The sequence below is a fragment of the Papaver somniferum genome, chromosome 1 (assembly GCF_003573695.1).
Source record: "Papaver somniferum cultivar HN1 chromosome 1, ASM357369v1, whole genome shotgun sequence".
NCBI classification, from domain to species: domain Eukaryota; kingdom Viridiplantae; phylum Streptophyta; class Magnoliopsida; order Ranunculales; family Papaveraceae; genus Papaver; species Papaver somniferum.
In genome coordinates, this window is record NC_039358.1 from 209,587,591 (window position 1) to 209,601,973 (window position 14,383).

General features: G+C 37.6%; 1 long non-coding RNA gene across 1 annotated transcript; it reads left to right on the forward strand.

Annotated features, from left to right (window-relative positions):
* The first annotated feature begins 10,119 nt into the window (after window positions 1-10,119).
* Window positions 10,120-10,984, forward strand: LOC113336099. Its single transcript, XR_003353615.1, has 3 exons — window positions 10,120-10,240; window positions 10,320-10,370; window positions 10,776-10,984. It is a non-coding gene; the product is annotated as an uncharacterized LOC113336099 (long non-coding RNA).
* The last annotated feature ends 3,399 nt before the right edge of the window (window positions 10,985-14,383 follow it).

Genomic DNA, 14,383 nt, shown 5'->3' on the forward strand with positions numbered 1-14,383 from the left:
GTAAATATAGATTTTATAAGCCGGGTAAGTCCCAAATCATAGAAGGGATAAGCTCATTATATAGGATAGCTTCTGCAAGCAAACTAGTGAATGCATGGCGCACTGCATTACATCATAAACTATATCTAAATTTTAAGTTTTATTTATCCTGGCTTGATCGGGGTATACCCAGATTAATTAGGGTATACCAATTTTAAAGGGACTCTTTTTAAGAGTTTTAGGGAGAGTCCTAATGGGTAAGTTACAAAAGTACCCTTACCCTTTATAATCCTAATACCCTAAATCAGTTTACTCTTTTATTTTCATCTTCTTCTTCTCTTCTTATTCTCCTCCACAACCACCATCAAAACTCGTCGATTAATTCGTCGTAATCGTCGATTCGAAAACTCCGATTAATCTTCATCAATGGATCCGCCAAGACCTAGGGCAAGTCGTATGAAAGACGCTAATAGAAAACCCAATCAATACAACCCCGGAATTGCAAAACTAGTTCAACAAAAAGTGAAGAAAAAAACGGTTGCAGAAGAAGAAATTGAACCCGCTCAAAACGAAGAAATGGTGCGATTAAGAAAGTAAGGGCCTACTTAAACTCACTCCAGTACTTCAATTTCATGTTTGCATGTCAAATTAGGTCAGAAAAATCGAATGCTTGAATTTGCATTTATTTGGCCGGCAAGGTGTTTGTTCCATGACTTTGTCGGCTTTTCATAGTTAGGGTTTGGCCGGCAAGCTCTTAGGTTGAATATCTTGCCGGCTGTTGAATATATGTAACTGCTTCTACAGGGTCGGCAAGTTATTCAACCTACAACCTTGCCGGCGGCGGTTTTTATTTAATGAAGCCGGCATGTTATAATTTCTTACCCTGCCGGCTACTACTTGTTTTGAAAATATTGGTTCCTGGTGCCTTGAATTTTAAAATCGAAATGGTATTTGGATAAAACCATGCCGGTCGTTTGTTAGCCGGAAATGTATGGGTAATGGACCTTGCCGACCTGTAATGTGCAAAATCCTTGTATCTCATGTGTTCATATTTGTTATAAGCTGGCAGGTTATTTGAATGATACCCTGTCGGCTATAGTTTAGCCGGCATGTATGTTATAGTCGACCCTTCCGGCCATTATTCCGCCGGACTGGTTATATTTGTCGACCCTGCCGACTTATAATTTTGTTTCTTAATCGTTCTTGTTCAGGTTGCAAAAGGCAAAGAAGAAATCTCTGAAAGCTCTTAGTCCTCCTTCAAGACCTCCTCGTGCTGGTGAAAAACTCTTGACTTCAACACATCGAGGGGCATACGTTGTGCCGGGAACGCTCAAGATCCGTGTACCGAATGATTCTGAACCACCATCGGAACCCAGTGATTCACACGAGACTCCAGATGAAGACCAGTCAATTCCATCTGGTAGAAGAGGCGATGATGATGATGTTGATGAAAGCACTCCGGCTGTTGGAGGAGGTAACAATGATGATGATGATGATGGTGATCAAGAAATGCCTAATGTTGGAGGAGGTGATGATGGTAATGGAGATAAAGATAAGGATATCGAAGATGAAATTGTTGAAGAGGCAGTGGAAGAAGAAGAAGAAGAAGAAGAAGAAGATGGAGAACAAACTATATCTATTGTTCAACAAACCGAAGCTTCAACTTCAACTGAAACCGGAAAGAAGAAGAGGGTGATCACTAAACCAGCTAATTCCCACATGCCTCCCCCTCACTTGATGGTTACACTGAAAAAAAGTGAGCTTCCAAAGGGGACCCCAAGAGATGGTGGAAATGTTCTTTTTGGATACAAAGACTCATGGGCATGTACGATCCATAATACTATCGTAAGTAATCTCAACCCGTCTTTGTTTTTTATTCAAGTGTGTATCTATCTTAAATTTGCGTCAAGTGTTTGTATTTCTTTTCATTTTGTTTTTTGGTATTTAGGATCACAAGCATGCCGTCCGTCTCATGAGGCGCCAAGCTTCATGTTCAGTGACTAAGACTTGGAATCTTGAGGATGAATGTGAGGAGGTGAAAGTGATTGTCAAGAACTCCGGGTTGTGGCTTGCGGTGCAGAGTTCGAATATTGAGCATTATAGAGTTACTGTATCTGCATTCTATGAGAGGTTCTACGGAGAGACTGATACAATGTTATTCCCATTCGGTGAGATGGCGATAACTCCCGATGATGCTCATCAAATTCTAGGCCTCGAGGTTGAGGGAAAAGCAGTCAGTGAGGGATTCGATGATGATTTTTCTTTCAAGGATATTTACAAATTGAGACAGAAATTATTCGGTTGGAATCAGATTGAGACGGAGTCTATACTTGAGAAGAATGATGGTCGTCTAAGCAAGAAGTTTAATATGAAGAAGTTGAGGGACACATTATTTGACACCAAGAAAAACTTTGATAAGGAAGGAAGGGTGACCTCGGTGCGAATCAATACTACCGCGTCAGGTTATTTGCTATACGTCCTGGGAAAATGTATCTTCCCTGACAGTTCCGGAAGCTTGGTCGACGCCAGTTATATGCAACTATTGGATCCCTTAGATAAGATGCATGAGTATTCTTGGGGTACTGCGGTGGTCGCCTTCTTGAACAATGAGTTGACAAAGGATTCTAGGGCACTCACTGCGCAAGTTAATAGAAACACATGTCTCTTCTAGGTAATTTTATTGTCTAAATCATTTATATTTGAAAAATTCTCGTAAGATAAGATTCTTACTAAACTTTGTGTTTGCATATAGGTTTGGATATATGAGCACTTCCCTTCTTTGGTGAAATCCAACTCCTATAAAGTGGATGCGAATGTTGCGGTTGATAAGCCAAGAGCGCAAAGGTACAGTTTTAAGGGTACTTAAGATAAGGAAATGCCACAAAATCTTATCAAACTCCAAATCGCCACCGACAAATTGACTGCAGATGATGTGTTATTTGATCTGTATCGAGATGTTAGAAATCAAGGTTTAATCCAAAGGAGAGATGAAGTTGCATTATACTATGGACCCTTAATGACTGTGGATGGTGGATATTCAATGTACGATCCACATCGGGTAATGCGACAATTGGGTTACGTCCAAGAAGAACCTCATTTCGATGAAGAAAATACGTTCTTTACTGTGTCAAGGGATGACTGCACCATGTCCCAAAAAATTCTTAACGTCTCTTACGCTCCACCGCCAGTTAAAGAACATTGGGACGCAAGAAGAGGTACCCGTAAAATCGATGTGAGTCTTTTGGACGAGGTGACCACCGGTCATGAAGCTAGTGAGAAATACATGACGTGGTACTTGGGTTGGGCTCGTCCTACTGTGATTAGAGAAATGACTGCTGAAGAATTGGCTCGTAAGAGGAAGATGGCATCGAAAGACCCAACAACAAGTCTTAAGTTCTTTGTAAGTATTTTAGAGTTGTTCTTACTGTTTTAAGATTACATTATCGAATCATTCTATTAATTGTTTGTTGTTTAATTGAAAATAGAAGGAGCATTTGAAGAGCTTTGTGAAGGTGTTGTGTTGTGCGAAAGACAGGGGAGAGTCTTTGTCGATTGAAGAGCAAAGCAAGCACATTGACTATGCTTGCAATATTGACAGTGAGGATGCTTATGAATTGTTCAAGCAAGCTGATGCGGAAGTAAAGAGGGAATAAAAACCCAGGAGGGAAGCACAAGCCAAGATGAATGCTGACAAAAAGAGGGCTCGTAGTGGTCGTGGTCGTGGTGGTGAAGGTAGTAGTAGTGGTGGTGATCCTAAACGGGGTCGTGGTCGTGGCGGTGAATGAATGCAGTCTCTAGTTTATTTTTTTATGTTATGGTGGACAAATGTTAAGGTTAACGGTTGGACAAATGTTTATTTTAAGGTTTATGGGACATATTTTCGTATTTTGGACAAAAAGTGTTGGATTTCTAGTTGTTGAATGAATGGTTTGTTTAGCTATGTAAAGTTTCAATACTTATGCCGGCATGCTTTTTTTAAGTAGTGTCGACCACACTAGGATCGGCAAGGTTGTGAACTGTCAGACTGCCGGCCCTGACACCAGAAATTATTTGCACACCAGGGCCGGCATGGTTAAAAAATATGTTCCTTGCCGACCAAATCAAAGCCGGCACGCTAGGGACCAAATACCGTTCCGCCGATTAAACAGAAAATTGCATGTTCTCCTGATTCCTAAAAGTCATAAGGTCGGCATGTAAGAAATTTTTTACCATGCCAGCCTTATCATAGCCGGCATGCTAATGACAAAAAATATTTCCGGCGGATACATAGAAGAAAATGTTCTCCTGGTACCTAAAATCAACATAACGTCAGCATGGTAACAAAATTTCGACCATGTCGTCCAGTCTTAGTTGGCATACTGGGGAAATAAAAACCTCGCCGGCGAATTCAAAATTCAAATTTTTGCAAGTACAATTGCATTGATTGACTTGTATTTATGCACTTTAACGGCCAAATTTGGCCACCAGCCTATAAATACACTACTTATCTCTACAAAACAACACACAACTATTTGCATATACTCTCCAAAGCTCATATCATCATACACTCCATCTAACTCACCCAATAGCTTTCTACATACAACAATGGCTTCATTTGATTCAAATGAAGATTTAGCAATCACCAAAGCGTGGTACGCGAAAACTCGAGTTAGACATGAGTCCTACGTAAGGGTGGATGCCATAACCTTTTGGGATAGGGTACACAACAAATTTAGGCAAGAGTTTGGGAATCCGAATGAAATAATTGTTCAACAAGTGCATGATAGGCACTTAGTCATTGAAAATGCGATACTCGCTTTTTTAGCTCTCCAACCCCGGATTTTCAACGCTACCAACTTCAACTTGTCCATTGAACAATTTGTAAGTGTTTTTGTGGTTTATTTTACGTGATCCATGTTGTTTGATCTTCCTACTAAACACCACTAACAAATTAAGTTTGTGTTTTGTTTTTGTAGCATGAAGCCGTGAAAGCGTGCTACTTGGAGGAAAAGGGGGAAGCATTCGCATTCGATGCAAGCTATGAATTCATGGTCTCCAAAATTCCGGAGTATGCCCCGGACTTCATGCAGCCCGGAGATGAATGGGATTACTCCGACGAAGCTTGATGGTTTTGGTGTAGGTTTTGTGGGTAGATCTCTATATAAACCCTCACGAGATTATAAATCGTCCACTAGGATCGCCTAGGGGTTCAAAGGCTTGATGCACATGCTAAGTGCATTCGTTTTTCCGTCGACAAGGAGTTGTATTTTATGTTTCAATCAATGTAGTAACCAAAATTGCATGAGTAAAGTGAATTACATCTTCCCATATTTTGTTTTCTGTTTGGTATAAGTACAAGTCGGCAAGGTTATAAATCCTTATCATGCCGACTACAGGTCAGCCAGAAGTGTTATAAATTATGTGCATGTCGGTTATAAGATTGTCGACATGGTAGAAAATATTTACATGCCGATCGTAAGATTGCTGGCCCAAGATAGTCGGCGTATTCTCCATTCAAAGACCATTCCGGCCTAAAAATGGTCGGCATTTTCTTCATCCAAGGACCATGCCGGCTGTAATTGGTCGGCATGTTATTCAAACGTCGACCATGTCGGTGAAGCGTAGCCGGCACCTTATTCAAACGTTGACCTTGCCGACCATTCACATTTTCAAAACCAAATTTTTTGATCGAAATCGAACTCATAAGACGGATTAAAGGTTTAATCTACTGAATTCATAATTTCAAAATTTTAATTTAAACTCAATTAATTAACCTAATCAGAATTTTTAGTGTTAATTAAACAAGGGCATATTAGCCATTTAAAAATATAAGGTTAAGGGGTGGCTTCTTTTACTTCAAAATGTCTTGGGTTTTGTCTCATTAGGTATACCCCAATCAAGCCAGGTTATTTATTGGCAGAACTTGTCCCTTTTGCTGTCAATTATCGAGGAAAATGCTGGGAAATGCATGGGCGGAAAAGAAACTAGCTTTTTCTTGTACATTTTGTCAAAAGCTGGCTAGTCCATGAGGAGAGGACTGGTAACTAGGTCCACCACCCACCACTCTCGTATTTCATGAATCACAGATAATTTTCAATTCATGCATCACAATGAATGCCCAAGTTGCTTAGGCTGAGATAAAGAAGATTGATTAAATCTTATTTCATAACTGGAAATTCGATAGCTTTCACATTTTATGCGCCACACAATTTTGATTCTCGTCCGTCCACTCCGTGTTATGTATTTCTACAAATGCCAAAATTGTTTAGACAAGGAAAAAGAGTAGCTAATAAATTCGCTTCCCCATGTCCAAATATGATTTGATTCATTCATTGTATCTGTAACGACAACCCAAAACCATTTACCCGATGAATAAGGGCGGGATAGAGTAACGACTCTGATAAGCTGGTAATGAAAGTTGCCGAGTTCTCAGAACTACAACCTAGGTAATGAGTGTTAATCTGCAGCGAATGAAAATCTAAGGTTCAATGCCCTTAAATGATTAAGTTAATAGAGTGGCGATTAATGGGTAACCCACACTACAAGAAAACCTGGCTTAAGCGACCAAAATCCCAGCAAGAGCCCATAATTTTAGTCACTTTAAGGGTTTAAACATCCAAAGTTGCAACTGCCATAAAGTTTGGCGGCTACAAACCTGTGTCATCTAATATCTAGCCACGACCAAATGTGTTTGCTCGCTACATCACTCTTTCAAGTCATCTATAGCAGCTTGAAAAGTGCTCAGGTAGCTATTCACTTTGAGGCACCGACTCCTAGCAACTAAAAAATGAATCGGTTGGTACAACCTCTCTGAGCAACCAAGTTTAAGCGGCCACCACATGTTCAAAAGAGAAGTCAGTTTTGTAAGTAGGCATTTGAAACCGATAATGATCTCATTTTAGTTTCTTATTGGTTAGATTAGTGTCATACGGATCATGGTTGTTATCTTAGTTTACTATTAGGGGTGCACAATGTCCTCTCGGTCCGGTTTTTAGGCAAAACCATTGACCAAACCGTATACACCTCGGTTTTCGATTTCAAAACTGCCACGGAACTGTTGATGGATCGGTTGCGTTTGAAACCGATCCTAGTCCGCTTGGTCATTTTTCTGGCTACTACTGTTTTAACTGGTTCCAAATGAGAAAAAAAAACAAACAAAAGAAACCAAAAAACTATCATACAACATGAAATAGATCCCGGAGCTTTACCGAAACCTTGAAAATTTAAAACTATATCGATAATTCCTCCGGTCAAAAAATCTGTGGAACTTGGTCAATTATGCCGATTAACGCATCAGTTCTCATCTCGGTGAAAAATAGAAATCAGCTTGGCCAAGGTGAAATTTTTGGTCTCGGATAAATTAAGTGAACTAAATGGATATCTGAGTTGACTTAATAGTCAACCATATAAACGCATGGAATCCAAGAAAAATCGAGTAACTATTGAATAAAATTGATTAATAACGGGTGAAATTCATTTGGAATTAATAGGCAATAATACAATTATACCCATGGAATCCAAGGAAAATCGTGTGGAGCGAGCGATGTTGGATAAGGTTAATATATAACAAGTGAAATTGACTAAAGAGTATGGACATTCAGCTAAAATTATCAATAACATGCGAAGCCGATGTAATCCAAGAGAAAATGGGTGAGGTTGACCAACATAAAGTAAAACTGACAGATAAAAAAAGAAATTAAGTGTACTAAATGAAAATTCGATTTGATTTAATAGTTAACCATATAAACCCATTGACTCCAGGAGCAATCGAGTGATGTCGAGTGATATTGAATAAAATTGATTGATAACATGTGAAATTGACTATAGTCAATCGGCGCATACGGTTAAAATGATGAATAATTAGAAGAAAACCGATATATCTGATTGAAAATGAATGCGTCAACCAAATTTGGTAAGATTGACCGGTAACAAATAAAATTAAATGAAGTGGATGGAAATTTGATTTGAATTAATTGGTAACCTTATAATTAAACCAATGGGAATCTAAGAGAAACTGAGTGAGGCCGAGAGAGATTGGATAACATTAATATATAACGGATGAAACCTTTTTCCGGCGACTTCGAAAAAGAAAGTGGCTCCGAGGTCGAAACATGGCCGGGAGTGGACTACTATAAGTCGGAAACTATGTAAGAACGTACCAATGTACAATATGCCAGAACATGATATTACTTCAAGACTTCTTGACGATATGTATACACGGTATGCGTATAATATGCCAGAACATGGTTTGTTTAACGTTTCAGGATATATTTCGAAGGAATCTTATCTATAAATGGATGAATTCATCGTTCGTACGGAGTAGATGCACTTATAGTAGTCCACTCACGGCAAGGTTACGATCTCGGAGCCAAGGTATGCGTACAATATGCCAGAACATGGTTTATTTAACGTTTCAGGGTATATTCCAAAGGAATCTTACATGTAAATGGATGAATTCATCATTCGTACGAAGTAGATGGACTTATAGTAGTCTACTCATGGCCAAGTTACGATCTCGGAGCCAAGGTATGCGTACAATATGCCAGAACATGGTTTGTTTAACGTTTCAGGGTATATTCCGAAGGAATCTTATTTGTAAATAAATGAATTCATCGTTCGTACGAAGTAGATTCACTTATAGTAGTCCACTCACGTCCAGGTTACGATCTCGGAGCCAAGGTATGCGCACAATATTCCAGAACATGGATTGTTAAACGTTTCAGGGTATATTCCGAAGGAATCTTACCTGTAAATGGATGAATTCATCGTTCGTACGAAGTAGATGGACTTATAGTAGTCCACTCACGGCCAGGTTACGATCGTATGCGTACAATATGCCAGAACCTTGCCGAAACTTCTTGGTTCACAGTTTATATTCCGTTATACCACATTTGAAGTTCGAATCAACACTGAGCTTCATATTTATCGATTTAGATGATGTATCATGCTAAGTTTGAAGTCAGAACCCTCCCAGAGCTTCTTGACTCATAGTTTGTATGTTGTTATACCACATTTGAAGTTTGAATCAAAACTAAACTTCATATTTATCGATTTCGATGATGTATCATGCTAAGTTTTGAAGTCAGAAACCCTCCCGGAGGTTCTTGGCCACATTTGGAGTTCAAATCAACACTAAACTTCATATTCATCGATTTCGATAATGTATCATGCTAAGTTTGAAGTCAGAAACCCTCCCACAGGTTCTTGGATCATAGTTTGTATGTTGTTATACCACATTTGGAGTTCGAATCAACACTGAGCTTCATATTTATCGATTTTGATGATGTATCCAGCTAAGTTTGAAGTCTGAACCATCATGAATTTCGTGGTCCATTTCTAGTAATCTTATAACCTGAGTTTACCAGTGTGAACTAAATCTACTTCATGACCTGTATGACTTGTAAAAATTACTTCATGACTATTCGAAATTCAAACCCGAAACACAAAAACACAAAGAGAAAGCACAAAGAAAAACACCAATTATCGAATTCATTTTTCGTTTTCCCGATTCATTCTTATATATTTTTTGGATTTTTTTTTATGTCAGAATGTCGAAAATAATGTTCTAAATTTATTTATATTTTTTTTGGATTTTTTTTCATGTTAAAGGTTGATAATTAAACCGAAAACATGAGTTCGTATTAACACAAAAGAAACACAAATGCGTCTCAATCCGTATGAGCATCACAAATAAAATCTCAACCTTCAGATTCTTTTCTCAATCCGTATGGATAGATCCAACGAACTCCGTCCATCACTTTCATTCACCCACCAAACCCTCCCAACCACTCGAACTCTATCTGTTTTGCTATATCTTCATCTTCTCTGCTCTTCGTCTCCTCCATAGATCGATGACCGGCGGCATTACTTGAGAAAATATAATTCACTTAACCTATCTTTACTCGTCATCGCCGTCTCCTCTCCCCCTCTTCACCTGCTTCTTTGAAACTCATTTTCTCTTCTTATTCTCTCTTCTTCTTTCTTCTTTTTCGTTCTTCTTTTCTGCTCTTCTTTAGTTGAAAATCGAGAGGTCAAATTGAGTTATGGCTTGAAGAAATTTATATCGTGAGGATGTATAAAAGAAGCAGGAGTTGGTGTTTCTGCTAATTATGAAGAATAGGATTGAGTCCTGTTATGAATCGAGAACTAGGGTTTTCTCAGTGAATCGGTAATTGAGTTAGAAATTGAGAAATTAAAGTGGGTTCGGTGAACACATTATGATGAGGAAGAATTAGTGATTGATGTGTGAGTTTTAATGAAGATTAGAGAAGCTAAGTTTTAGGTGATTATTATTTTTTTGATTGATGCTGATTTTTTGTTTGAATTAGAGTTTGAATGTGTGTTTGGGTTTTTTTGTGCAGATATTGTGGTGGATGATTTTGCGAGTTGCAGGAATCACATTATGGATCTCTGTAAGTGGATCTTTGTGATTATTTTTTGCGGTTTCTTGAAATTGGAACTTTAATTTTCCTGTTTTGTGTTTTGGGGCCATATGAAATTGTAATTAGGTTTTTGTTTCTCGTTTAAGTATTAGAATTGCAAGTTATCAAAGTCTTGCAGCTGAATTTCTTGTTGTGTCAGCTAATTTGTTATAGAATTTGTAACCACTTTCTAGGGTTACGTCAGCTAATTTGTTTTATTTTGTTGTATGTAACCTCTTTCTAGGATTAATAATTGAATTTGGAGCTTCATTGGATTGAATTTGATTAAGTTATTGCAATATTTACTTCTAGTTGTATTCACTGGACTTAGGGATTGTATATCATTTCTTATTTTTGAACTTATGATTGTTTTGGATGTGTATTGGATTGGTGTAGCCGAATTTTGTGGCTGAAGAGGATGTGGAAACAGTTGAAACTGCTGGAACACAAACAGTTGCTGTTAGTCAGACTAAAGAAGATGTGGTGAGAGCTTAACCCATGGAAGTGGAAGGAAATGGAACTTTAGAGATTGGAGATCTAGCAGAGAAACTAAGTCCAAGCAAGGAGATGGAGCTGAAGTAGCAGAAAATGTTGTGTTACGAAAATTGCTTGTGAGTTGAGTTATTGTAGTTTTAAATTTTAATAGAATTTTAAAACTCAAGTGATATGCAAATGACGTAGTCTTTTGTTTTTCTTGTTTATCTTATTTCAGTTCTTAGAGAGGACCAAGATATTTCGATCCTCCAGGGACCAATTTTAATAGTACGTGCTATAATTGTGGTGAAGAAGGCCATATGGGAGTAAACTTCCAAATGGAGAAGCATAAGAAATATGGTAAAGTGATTGTTGAACCACATAGACCTGAGTAAAATATTGCATTTTGGTTTCCTTGTCTTTCTATTTTAGGGAATCTGTTTTTCTGATTTTCAAGTTCAGGATTTTGCAATTCCGAGGAATTTGTCTCCATTTTACTTATATATTTACATTTAAAAATCTTGGGGAATTGTGTTTTTCTTGATCATCGGATATACCTAAAACTTAGATGGGGTGCTGGTGGTGGTAGTAGTGGTGATGGTAGGAGAAGGAATTATGAGCCAAACCCATTTGATGTTGCTGATAAATTTGTTGAATTAGGTATTACTGAAATTGAAGGAGGACAGGAGGGTATCTAGAGAGTTGTCTTTCCAGGTGAAAATTGCTAAGTTCTTTGTTTGAGTTTCTGTTTAATGATTGTTATTAGTGATGTAGATACACTTTTCTAATTTCTACTTACTCATTTTGGGTTTTGTCGCTGTTGCATATGGTGTAGCACCGATGCATCAGCAGGTTTGTTGCTCGCCCGCATACTTCTTTTGTTTGTATTCACTGGCTATGTTAGTTGGTATAATTCTTTTAGTAGATTTTGGCAGTGCATTTGATATCTTTCAGCATTTTAAAATGTCGTATATCACATCATTTGTAGCTGTACTATGTTCTTCCTTCACACACATACATGAGTTCTATGTTTTTTTTTTGTAGGTGCATTTGACCTTAAGTAGTGAATGTGGCTTTTTTATTGATTGTCCATGGATAAAGTCTAACAATCCATAATTATAGCCTATGGTATTGACATCTGCTAAGTATTGAGAGAGGCACTGCCTGTTTTTTAATTGAAGCGCAATTGCTCTTTTCTACCCTGTCGTTTGTTATATACTATGAACATCTGTGTGTCATCTATAAAGAAAATAGGTATTCTTGGTACCAACTTTGTGTTGGAAGATGACAACATGAATTATGCTTTTCCAAGCTATTTAGTTCATCATGCCTTAGTTTCATGTTTGTTAGCTAGGGTAGCCATATTCCCTCATATACCTGCTTACAGATTTTTGTATTATTTTCGACTATTAGAATGTTCTGCGTCCATTTGTGCAGTAATTTCAGTTTCTTGTTGGCAGAGCCTGGATTTTTCCTTTATGATTAAGTTTTAGTGTTTTTCTTTCTATTTGATTTATAGAGAAACCCTTTTTATTTTTAATTTCAGATTTTTAAGTTGTCAGCTTACTGGATGTTTAGAAAATGCACAATATGCAAAGCCAACTGAGTGAATTCAAAGAGGCTGTTTTAGAGGTTCATTCATTGTGAGGTGAAGCTCAGTCTCTGTCTAGTATTCTTGATAGAAAAGTAATTTTTACTCAAGGATAGTGTAACTATATCTTTGATGCTTTAGTGCCAAGGCTAGTTTAATTTGTTTGTTTCAGAAGAAGATTTAAGTCTGAATATTTTAGAGTAGCTAAAGATTACAAAGATTAACCTTGCAGTACTTGCACAGAATTGTTAGATTTTCAGCTCTAGTGAGCTTATTAGCTTAAGCTCGAGTTTGTTTCAATTTCAGCTCTCGCTTATGGCTTGTTGATGGTCTGGGAGGTAGCATATTACAGTCAAGGGTGAGATAGTGAAGCAGCATATGTAATAACAAGGTGATGGTGGAGGTTGCAGCCACAACTACAGATGAGAGATTGCAAGCAGTGTTAATGTCCATAAGGTTAGTCATCCATTTCTTATTAGATTTTGTTATTTTAGATCAATTGAATATAGAGAATTTGATTACAATTTTGAAGGTTTTAGGACAATCAAATTGAACTAAAGAACTTCTAAAGAATCAAAGTAGAAGATGTCATGTACAAATCCGAAAAGGAAGGGTCTGGTAAAAATGATTAATCTCTGAAATGATAGCTGCTCTATATTTTTTTGCTGCCATTATACCAGCTGTGATGGTAGATGCTCTATATTTTTTTGACCACAGTATTGCTTCTCAAATAGCACAGCAGAAGGAATTCAATGGGTCTTCTATTGCAGGGGAAGATTTGTTGTTGATGTTCTGTTCATGGTACTTCTGGTGATGAAGAAATGGATGACATGATGGGTGCTGATTGTGTATGCTGTAGGCTTTTGGTTTGAGGTTATTGCACTGAATTGCTGAGAGCTTCGCACAGGTGGAATGGCTGAATAAGTTGCATCTAGAGACTCACAACAAGAGCAGATGATGGCGTGCTGAGCAGCTGAGGATTGTTGGTGCTGATTATGTAGTAGCTAGGATTGTTGGGTATCCTTCTACTTTTGCAGCCTAAACTTTGACATCAAAACCAGATCTAGAAAATACGGCATCAGGGTGAGTTTCAGAAGAAGCATGATATAGCCTTCAAAGCTTTAAGTATTTGGTAAGAAGAAGCATGATGTAGCCTTCAAACTTAAAGTATGTTGAAGAGCTTGTATTTTTATTTAATTTTTGTAAAATGAGATTGTAATTTTCCTGATTAACAATTGATGTTGTAAATTGAATTTAATGATAATAAATTAAATTAATTTTGCATTTAGTTTGTTGTGTATTTGCTTTTTGTGTTAATTATGATTTCATTTTTTATTCAGACTAAGTCAAAATTGGTCGGAAGCCTTTAAACGAACCGGAACATTCTGTGTAATGAGCAACTAATTTTAGACAAACTCAAAGGTTATAGCAACTAATTTCAGACAAGTTGAAAATTTGTACCGACTAAAATCTTGTACATTCAATACTCTTGAGCAACTTATTATTAGTCAGTTAAGTTGCTCTAAACCTTTGTCAACGTAACATATTACTCGCTAAGATGGTTGAAATAAATTTAGAGCAACTCACTCTAGGATAATTGGAATAAACTGAAAGCAAGCATATTAGTTAATCGCTGATGGTAGTTGAAACATTCTTAGAGCGAGTGCCTAGCCGCTCTAGACCTATAGAGATCCCACCTTTTGCAAATCAAGAGCGAGAGCCAAATTAAGTCGCTCTAAGGGTTAGTGCGACTTAATATGGGCTTTTGCAACCAAAACTGCCCGGCTGCTTAATCCAGTTTTTCTTGTAGTGCCATGGACATCAGCAACTGTAATTTCATAATATAGATATAGATAGATATATTGCATAGATGAAAAGCGAGAACCCACTAAAGACTATATGCCATTAGTTGATATAGCCTTTCTGGTTCAACTGTTTC